The sequence below is a fragment of the Scylla paramamosain genome, chromosome 31 (assembly GCF_035594125.1).
Source record: "Scylla paramamosain isolate STU-SP2022 chromosome 31, ASM3559412v1, whole genome shotgun sequence".
NCBI classification, from domain to species: domain Eukaryota; kingdom Metazoa; phylum Arthropoda; class Malacostraca; order Decapoda; family Portunidae; genus Scylla; species Scylla paramamosain.
The window spans coordinates 14,856,739-14,866,499 of record NC_087181.1 but is presented as its reverse complement, the minus strand read 5'-3'; positions in this window follow the sequence as shown (position 1 = coordinate 14,866,499).

Genomic DNA, 9,761 nt, shown 5'->3' with positions numbered 1-9,761 from the left:
TTTAGGAAGCTTCAACCCGTTCCAAGGTGGTAAGTTAGAGAGAGAGAGAGAGAGAGAGAGAGAGAGAGAGAGAGGAGAGAGAGAGAGAGAGAGAGAGAGAGAGAGAGAGAGAGAGAGAGAGAGAGAGAGAGGAGAGAGAGAGAGGAGAGAGAGAGAGAGAGATGGTTTACTGATCTATGACAGTAATGATATATTTCATCTTGATTAAAAAAAAACGGATTCTACTTTAATTTTATCAGAAATATTAAAAACAATTAGAGAGAGAGAGAGAGAGAGAGAGAGAGAGAGAGAGAGAGAGAGAGAGAGAGAGAGAGAGAGGAGAGAGTTAAGGTAAGGGAAGATGAGATGCAGGTAATATCGTAGTAGTAAGCTGTTTGATGTCATGTCCTTTTATCATTTTTTTTTAATCAGAAGTAGGAAGCACGTATGTCAGGCACCTGTATGTTGTGTGTGTGTGTGTGCGTGTGTGTGTGTGTGTGTGTTTGTTGCTGCATGCCACGCGTCCGCCTCTGCCAGCAAGGAGACTCACTAAACAGATATAGAATAGCATTACAGGACTAACCTACATAGTTACCAACCCCGTTTCACCTCCCGCCCCTGTCCCCCCTTCCCCTTGGTGCCAAGTAACTGACACGGAGCCAAGGAACACTGCCAAACAAGTCCTCGGATAGCCCCACAAGGCATTTTACAAGCAGGCGGCGGATTTACAAGTTTACCTGTCAGCGGAGCGATAGCAAGATGGAAGAAACCTGTAAACTTGCGAGGAATCGATGCAGATAATGGTTATAAACACCTGCATTTGGAGGCACAAGGTGGAGGGAAGGTATGTGGTGTGAATGATGCATGTGCAAATCGAAATTCAGACCAGTGTGTGTATAAACAGGGATTCTCTTTGGACGAAAACAACGCAGCGCCGGCCGATCTGTAGGCAATTAGTAGGTAATTAGCAGGAAACTAAACTTTTTTTAATAGTCGCACTTTTCACACCATTTAAAGGGATACTTGCATTTATGTTCAAAATAATATCTACTTTTTTCTATAAATGTATGTAAACACCTATTACTGCAAATTAAGAGAAAAATAGAGATAGAAGTAATGCAGATATACGGAAATACATAGAATTATTCAAAGAAATTCGCATTTATGATAATACAATATTGTTATTTTTTTATATAAATTTATGTAAACGCGTACTACTGGAAATTAAAGAAAACAACGTAGAGATAAAAAATATATATATGTATATATAAACATGCATAAATACACAGTTATTTAATCTGAAAATAAGTATTACTAAAAAAAAAATGTAGAGATTAAAGCAATATAAATATACGCAAATACACAGTTATTGTAAAATACGATTAAATTATTTCAAGTTAATTAGAACAAATTGGTGAAAACATGAAGTAAAACTCTAATATGTAATACTGCATATGTAAATCAACAAAGAGGTAAAAATAAATAATATTAATAATATTGCAAAATGACATAAACAAATACAAAACGAGTAAATCTGTAAAAAAAAAATGAAGTGAGAAAAGATGAAAAAGTCGCAGTGAGTAAATGAAAGTAGAGAAAAGGATAAAAATTACAAAACCTAGAGAAGAATTACACCGATACAAATATACAATAAAGGAAAAGTGAAGAGTAAAGAAAAAAAAACAAAAATAGAAAGTAGACTAAACATACAAACAAAACACAAAATCGTAAAAAAAAGTGAAAAAAATAACATACACAAAAGGCTACACGCGAAACAAACAAACAAGGCAAAAATAAAGAAAAGGAAAATAAAATAAAAGTAGTAAAAACGAGTAGAGAATAAAAAGAAAATAATGCAGAAGAAACACGAGGAAAAAAGTATATAAAAAATGAAGTATAAGTAAAAAGAGCTGAATAAAACAAAGTGCAGAAGAAAGAAGAGAAAAAAAATAAGAAAAGAAAAAAGGCAGAAAAATGAGTGCAGAAAACAAAAAATAAAAAAAAGTAAACAAGAATAAAAAGTAAAGAAAAAACTACAAAAGAAAAAAATAACGTAAAAATAGTAAAACAAAAATAAAGCAAAATGTAAAATAAAAAAAAAGAGTACATAAAAAAAAGTGAAGAAAGACGAGCGCGCCGCCGCCGCCGCCGCCGCCGCCGCCAGCACGGGACTGCTCGCTTTAACACACCAGCACCACCGATACGTGAGCACTGCAAGGGAGGAGAATCGATTCCCGTACCGCGTTCATTCAAACCATCCGCCTCGCTTTGTTTCCTGCTACGTGGGATCCTCGCCCCGCCCCGCATCGCACCGCCCCGCACAGCCCCGCACACCCACGCACAAACTTACATTCCTGACTGCCCTGGGTCTCTTCTTCTTTCAGTCATCCCTTAGCCACGCACAGCCCCGCACCGCCACCCTCAAACTCTCACAGCCTCTCACATTCCTTCCCCCGTGTCTCTCCCTCTTCTATCACCCTTTTAGCCCCGCACAGCCACCCACATCCTTTCACACTTCTGATTGACCCGCGTGTCACCGTCTATATATCTTCTCTGTCACCCTTTAGAGTCCCAAGGCCGCCTGCTAAATATCTCTGGTATCGTATCTATCTATATGCACACAAATATTTTGATTCTTGTTGGCATGATAAAGGGTTTCAGAATCTCTTATTCCGTGCTTGTCTCTCGGGGAAAAGACAAGACGCAGGGGAAGGGAGGAGAAAAATAAATAAAATACTGGTGCCTCCTCACGTGACAGACTGGTGAGAGGTGCACTGTTTTATCACTGTAAGGTCAAACTGAACATCATCATCCTCACTATCCTCTCCATGCCTGTCTCTTGGTCACATTAAAGCAAGATACAGCGAACGGAAGGGAAAAATACAGAAATACTGGTGCCTCGTGTGATATATAACATGGTGATCACTGTAAGCTTAAATTTAAATCATTAGCGTCATTATCCTCCCATGTAACCTTGCAAAACCTTTCAGTGTTTGTTTCTCGGTCACGCTAAGGCAAGCTACAACGAGAATGGTAGAAAAAATCATTATAAGCTTAAATTTAACACCATTATCATCAGTATCCTTCCATGTCACCTCTCAGAACCTCCCCGAGTTTGTCTCTCAGCCACGATACGGCAAGTCACAGCGGCGGGGGGAAGAACACTGGTGCCCTCTTGTGACAATTCCGCGTGCCAAGTTTACTGCCAATATAAATACAGTAAGGATCGCTGGTGCATTTGTTTGTCTAAGTTAAAGCACTTAATATTACCGTTTGCTGGATGTTTGTTGGTATCTCTGGGAGTGTAAATAATGGTGCTTATGGCCGTTATGTTAAAATAGAGGTACTTAAGATGTGTATGTGTTCTGGTTATGATTGTCAGCGTGGAAAAAAGTAGTTGTTAAGTTAGAGTAAAGGCAATTTGTATGTCTTTTAGTTGTAGTTATGATTGTTAGCGTGAAAAAGTTATTGTAAACCGAAAATGTTGGTAATTATTATATATCTTAGTTGTATTTACGAGTGTTAAGGTAAAATACAGTCATTATTCTTAGGTATATCTGTTAATTAATCAGTCAGCCAGGGAGAAATTTACGTCTTTAATATAGAGTTAATTACGATAATTAGGCTAAAATAAGGCTTGTAGATTTATTGGTAATTTACTCAGGGAAATATAACCAAAACGCAACTATGGTTGTAATTATTGAACTAGTAATTTAGTTGTTTACTTAATTAAGTAGGAAAATACGCTCTCAAAACAAAGCTGGACCTAAAATACAAAACTGTTTGTCTAACATACAACTAATGAGACAAATAGTTAGTTAGAAAGTTCATCAGGTACTTCATAAGGCAGGCAGTCATCAGCATTTCCATCAGGCAGACACACAGGATACATGCCCTCTGAACAACGCGAGTCCCAGTGGCTGTACTAAAATAACCAGCCAGTCAGTCGGTCAGGCGGGGGCAGCGTGGCGGGAACCCTCCAGTAGGTATGTAGTATGTAGGTGCAGTACTGCGAGTGACATTTAGCGGAGTGTATTTCGTAAACAGCTGACCCCGTTCCCGCTCCCCTTCTCTCGCCTCGCCTCGCCATTACGTCACGGAAGAATACTGACAGGACCACGAGCTGCCAACACGTGCCCGGGAGTCTTCCACGGGGCGCTACTAAATAAACACTGACGCGGGAGTGGAGGCATGGCGCGCAATAACACTCAGGAGTTACATTACCTACGATTACAGGAGAGGATAAATACCACGGACTGTGTTAAACGCTTCGGATTCCACTTGGGGGTTTCCTTAGAGCAATTTTCGTATTGTTTAACGTTTTGGTCTTTCCTTACGGTCTTCCTTAGGTTTATTTTCGTATTATACACTTATTCATTGCCTTAGTGATTTTTTTTTTCTTGTATTCTTAAAAATTTCGAGTTTTTCTTACGGTTTTCATTAGGGTTTCTTTCTTGTTATTTAACGCTTCCGGTTTTCCTTACGGCTATTTTCGTATTCTTCCATGCTCCGGGGTATCCTCTGGGGCACTTTGGTAACGGTGATGAAGGCGTTTATCTCGTAACTCGTATGCATTACCGTTCAGCTGGGTTAATCGGACTAAGTTAAGTTACGCAGGCTTCGATGTTGCTGTTCATTACGTTATGTCTAGGCGTCAGTATCAGTCAAGGTGTATATGTCGTTAGCGGGATAATGACAGTCCCTGGTCATTGGATATTCAGCACAGACTATTCCCTGTTAGGTTAAATAAGGTTAGATTACGCAAACCTCAATGTTGCTGTTCATTACGGTATTTCTAGAAGTTATCATCACTCAAGGCAATTTGGTAGTTAATGTGAAATTGTTCTGTTGGATTAAATCACGTTAAGTTATATTACGCAGGCTTCAATATTAGCGTTGAAGGCGTTGTTTCTGGACATTACTACCATCTCTAGGTATTTCCGTAATTTGAGTGACAATGACAGTTCCTGGTCGTTGTACATTCAGCACAGACCATTCCCTGTTAGGTTAAATAAGGTTAGATTACGCAAACCTCAATGTTGCTGTTCATTACGTTATTTCTATAAGTTATCATCACTCAAGGCAATTTGGTAGTTAGTGATGTGATCTGGTAAACTCTAGAACTCCCTGCCTGGTTCTGTATTTCCACCTTCCTATGACTTAAACTCCTTCAAGAGGGAGGTTTCAAGACACTTATCTTTCAGTTATTGACTACCGCTCTGGACCCTATTCGGGGACCGGCATCTCAGTAAGCCTTTTTTTTTTTTTTCTCTCTCTTATTTGATTTATGTTGCACTTGGCCGGTGTCCCTCAAAAAAAAATCATGTTAGGTTAGATTACGTAAGTTTCGAAGCTCGTGTTCAAGGCGTTATTTATGTACTTTACTATGATACCAGCACGTCGTTGGAGAGACAATAGCAGCTCCTAGTGGTTGTACATTCAGCGCGCGCCTTTCCTTGGGGTCTCATCCGTTTATTTTCAATATTCACGCCAAAACCCTGCACGGACCCACAAGGACGCATGCCGAATGGCGCGGTGATGAGATGCGGTTAGGTAACTCGACTGTCACCTTTCCCTGGCCTGCTACACCTCAATACCGAACCTCCATTAACACTTTCACCTCCAGCAGTTTTTTTTTTTTTTTTAATATGTATCAAGCCGCAGAGCCAAAGTGCAGCTGACTCCTTTGTTTTGAGGTGCAGGCTTCGTGTTTTGTTCCCTCCTACTGGGTTGTTTTTGAAGTGCTAGTATGAAGGGTTTCTATTTTGAAACTGTTCTCTCCTAAAGACTGTTTTCAAAGGCCATAGAAATTATTTGTCAGGTTTTCAAAGATGTTTTTTTTTTCATTGACTGTCCAGAAATTGTTAACTTACGGGTCCTCAAGGGTGATTTCCCATCGAGAGTGCAGGATTTTCGTTAAACTATCAGGAGAATCATGGAAACACCCTTGAAAACACTGACTTTTACTAGAACCTGTTAAAAGTCGAGATGAGACGCCAAAAGATTAAGGCCATAAGAAAATAAGGGAAGGTGCAAGAAACCATCAGGCCTACACGTGGCAATCTCTCTATGAAACATGCATACCTTTTTTTACTACCTTTCCCATTCATAAATTTTGTATGATATTAAAAGCTCCATACTGACTCGGCACTGACAACCTGATCACTGAGACTATTGCAATCATCTAACACTATTTACGAACTAATTCCTTCCAGTAGCACCAACAACCTGATTACTGAGTTTATTCCAGTCATCTACCACTCTGAGAGCCAATTTCTTCCTATCGCACTAAAAACTTGATTACTGAGTCTATTACAATCATCTAACACTCAATTTGAGAACCAGTACCTTCCAATCGCACTAACAACCAGATTAATGATTCTACTACCTAAGAACCAATTCCTACGTATCTCTATCAAGTTCGAGTCACAACACCAATGACATCTAGCAACGCACCAAGTCTCTATCTCCACAATCTGCAAGTGTAAGGCTATGCACATCGCGTCACCTTCCCCAGACAGAACTTGGTCGCGGAAATGGTCTCATGATTCACTCTATCTTATTGTCATGAGGTGCCAGTAACCAGGTAAACCCAAGGACTGCCCTATACATGCCCAGCCTCTTAGTATGATCAAACTCTCCCTTATCCTTCAGTTTCCTCCTTTTGAGATACCCTGACATAATCCTTCGCTTCCTTCTTTTATCTCACGGACAATCACCACTTAGGCCTACTCGTCAAGACGTACTTATATAACTCCTAGTATAAGCCTATCCTTCAGCTCACTCCCTTCCTTCCTTACTCACTAATATTCATCACTTATACCTAGGATCGATATTTACTTACTATAACTATTAATATAAGCCTGTCCTTCACCTTCCTCCCTTCCGATACACTTACGTACACCCATCACACATAAGCCTACCTATTAACCTCTATTATGGTTACCTTGTCTCAATATCATCTGCAAAATACTAATATACTGTGTCTATCCTTGAACTTGTACACTCTCGCACACTCATCTGGTTTACGCCTCTCAACCAATTCTTTAGTATTTCTTCTATTACAGTACTAACTAATAAATAAACAACTCTTATCTCTCTATTTCCTTCCTATACACTCGCGCACTCATCTGGAAGGATATGTCAAAACTTTCGTATTTTCCCTATTGTACAGTACTAATACACAATCCTTATGCAACCAGTGACACACCCTACTTAGGAACACTCAACACTTCAGTACTTCACCTACTGTAGTACTAATATACGTGCTACATCTCTCTTCCTCCACCCTCCTCATTCAGTGACACGCCCTACTCAAGAACACTCAGCTGATATACCTACTCATCAATATTAGTACTTCCTATTACTGTACTGATATGCATACATCTTTCTTCATTCCCTCCCATGGTGACACACCCTACCGTACACGCCTGCCATCCATGCTCGCTGTGCTTACCCCCCATCACAATACCAGCATCCATTTCACTGCACATATATGGATGAAAAATACATAGAACAAAAACACACGTAAACCTCCACCCCACCCCCTCCACCTTATACGTCCCGCAACCAACATGACGCCTGTCCTCACCAATATCACAGTTGAGTACACAAAAAACACACACATCGGTGGAAATAAAATAGTTTGCCATCAATTCCCCGACGCGAGAGAGCGAGGCTGAGTCATGCTACCCTGCCTCCCTCCTCTCCCACCCCTCCACACCCAGTTCACATCCTCCACACCCCATCAGGACCCTGGAAACAAGGCAGGACAAGGATACACAGCGCTACATAACAGGATACATGTTTCTCTTACCTGACGGCGTGGTGAGGTGTATCATCATGGCCCCAGTAACTTCCCGAGGCTGCTTCTCTCTGCAAGACAAGAGTGCAGCCCGTGAGGTTCAGACACGTGCGCGGGGAGGTCAATACACACACGAGGTCAGGTCCAGGTCAGTTCTGGGTCAACACTAAATGTCTGGATCAGTCTCGTCACGCGGTTAGACTCAAGCTTAAATGATGACGTCACTCCAAAGACCGCGAGGACAAATATTTCATGGCGGAATAATTGTTGGGGTCAGCTATTGTTAAGTTGCACTGCCGGGCCTGTGTCCCCGCGGGGTGCTAGAGGCGGACTTTAGAGGCTGCTGGCACGGGTCCTTTCATGAGTGGCTGTCATGTGACGCCCTGCAGCCAAGTAATGTAGTGTGCTGCGTCGCAAAGCCGCCACGCTTCCCTTATCACGGGGCTCAACATTATTTCCTTTCGATTTCTTTTTTTTATTTTTATTTGATGAAGAAAGTCTCAAGAAACATTGAAAATACAAATCGAGTAATGTATTCTTCGTCTCTTCATACATGCTTTATTTCGACTTCTTTTATACTTGATATAGAAAACACTGAAGAAACAGTGAAAAATATTTAATACCGTACTGCGCCTTCATTCACTAAATATATTGTAATGAGAGCTCTTTCTCGTATTTCGATTTATTTTATATTTGAAGAAAGAAATTGAAGACATAGAAAAAAATACATGATGCACTTACGTAATATAAGTAATGTATTCTGCTGCTGCTCACTCCAGATTGCAATGGCCTTTTTTTTTTCTCTCTGTCTTTTACGATTTCTTTTATATTTGACGTAAAAAGCCTGAAGAAACAAATAAAAAAAAAAAAAACCCTCTACTAAAATTATACATCCTACCTCGCCGCCACACTAAATCTTAAGACCAAGTTTAACCCTTTTTTTTCTTTTTCCTTTATAACAATGACCAAAGAAAAAAAATACTATCGACATCAATAACTAACGTATTATGAAATTCGAGCTTTCTTATTCGACCTTTTTATACGACAAACTTCTGAGCGCACAAAACTAATCCTAGTAATGCATTATGAAATTCAAGTTCCATTATTCTATCTTTTATATATACGAGCTTCTGAGAACATACGAAACTCATTAAAGTTGTGCAATGTAAGTTTTTTTTTCACCTTTTATAATATGACTAGTTTTTAGCACATACAAAAAATTAATCCCAGTGAAGTACAATGTATGGCACTGCGCAGTCGCATTCGTTAGGGAACAGTTTTCAAATAGATGACACGGGACAGTTATCGTTTTTAGCTTAAGAACTCAGCCTGTTTTTTGTAATTGTATGTTATTTTATTCCTCATGTGTGAAGTGTTGGAAAGAAAAGGGCAACAGAAGAAGAAGAAGAAGAAGAAGAAAGGAAAAGAAAAGAAAGGAAAAAAGGAAAAGAAAATAAAGGAAAAAAGGAAAAGAAAAAGCGGAAAAGAAAAGGAGGTGGAAGAGGAGGTGGAGGAGGAGAAGGAGGCGGAGAAGGAGGAGGATCGATTGTATAAATTAAGAGATGAAGGAGAAGGGCTTAGAGAGGGATGATGTTTTCAGATGAGTGGAGGAGGCTCGCCAAGTTTAGCGTCCCCTCATGAAAGTAGAGCAAGCTGACGGTGGGGAGAAAAGAAATTATGTCACACGATGGAGGAATTGGTTTCTGCTTTCACTTCTCTTCATTGGAAAGTTAAAAAATAAAAAAATAAGGATGAAATAGAATAATAAATAAATACGTGGCTTGCATTGGTAGGATGAGTGATCTGGATTGTTGTGGTGATAATAGTTTACGGGATGAAATATGTTTGTTATTATCACCAACACAATCCCACGCATAAATTGAATATATCGGGAAAAGTTTTTTTTTTTTGTCGTTTATTTAAATTTATCAGTTTTACTTTTATTTATTTATTTGTGTATTGTCCTTTTCTCTTTCCT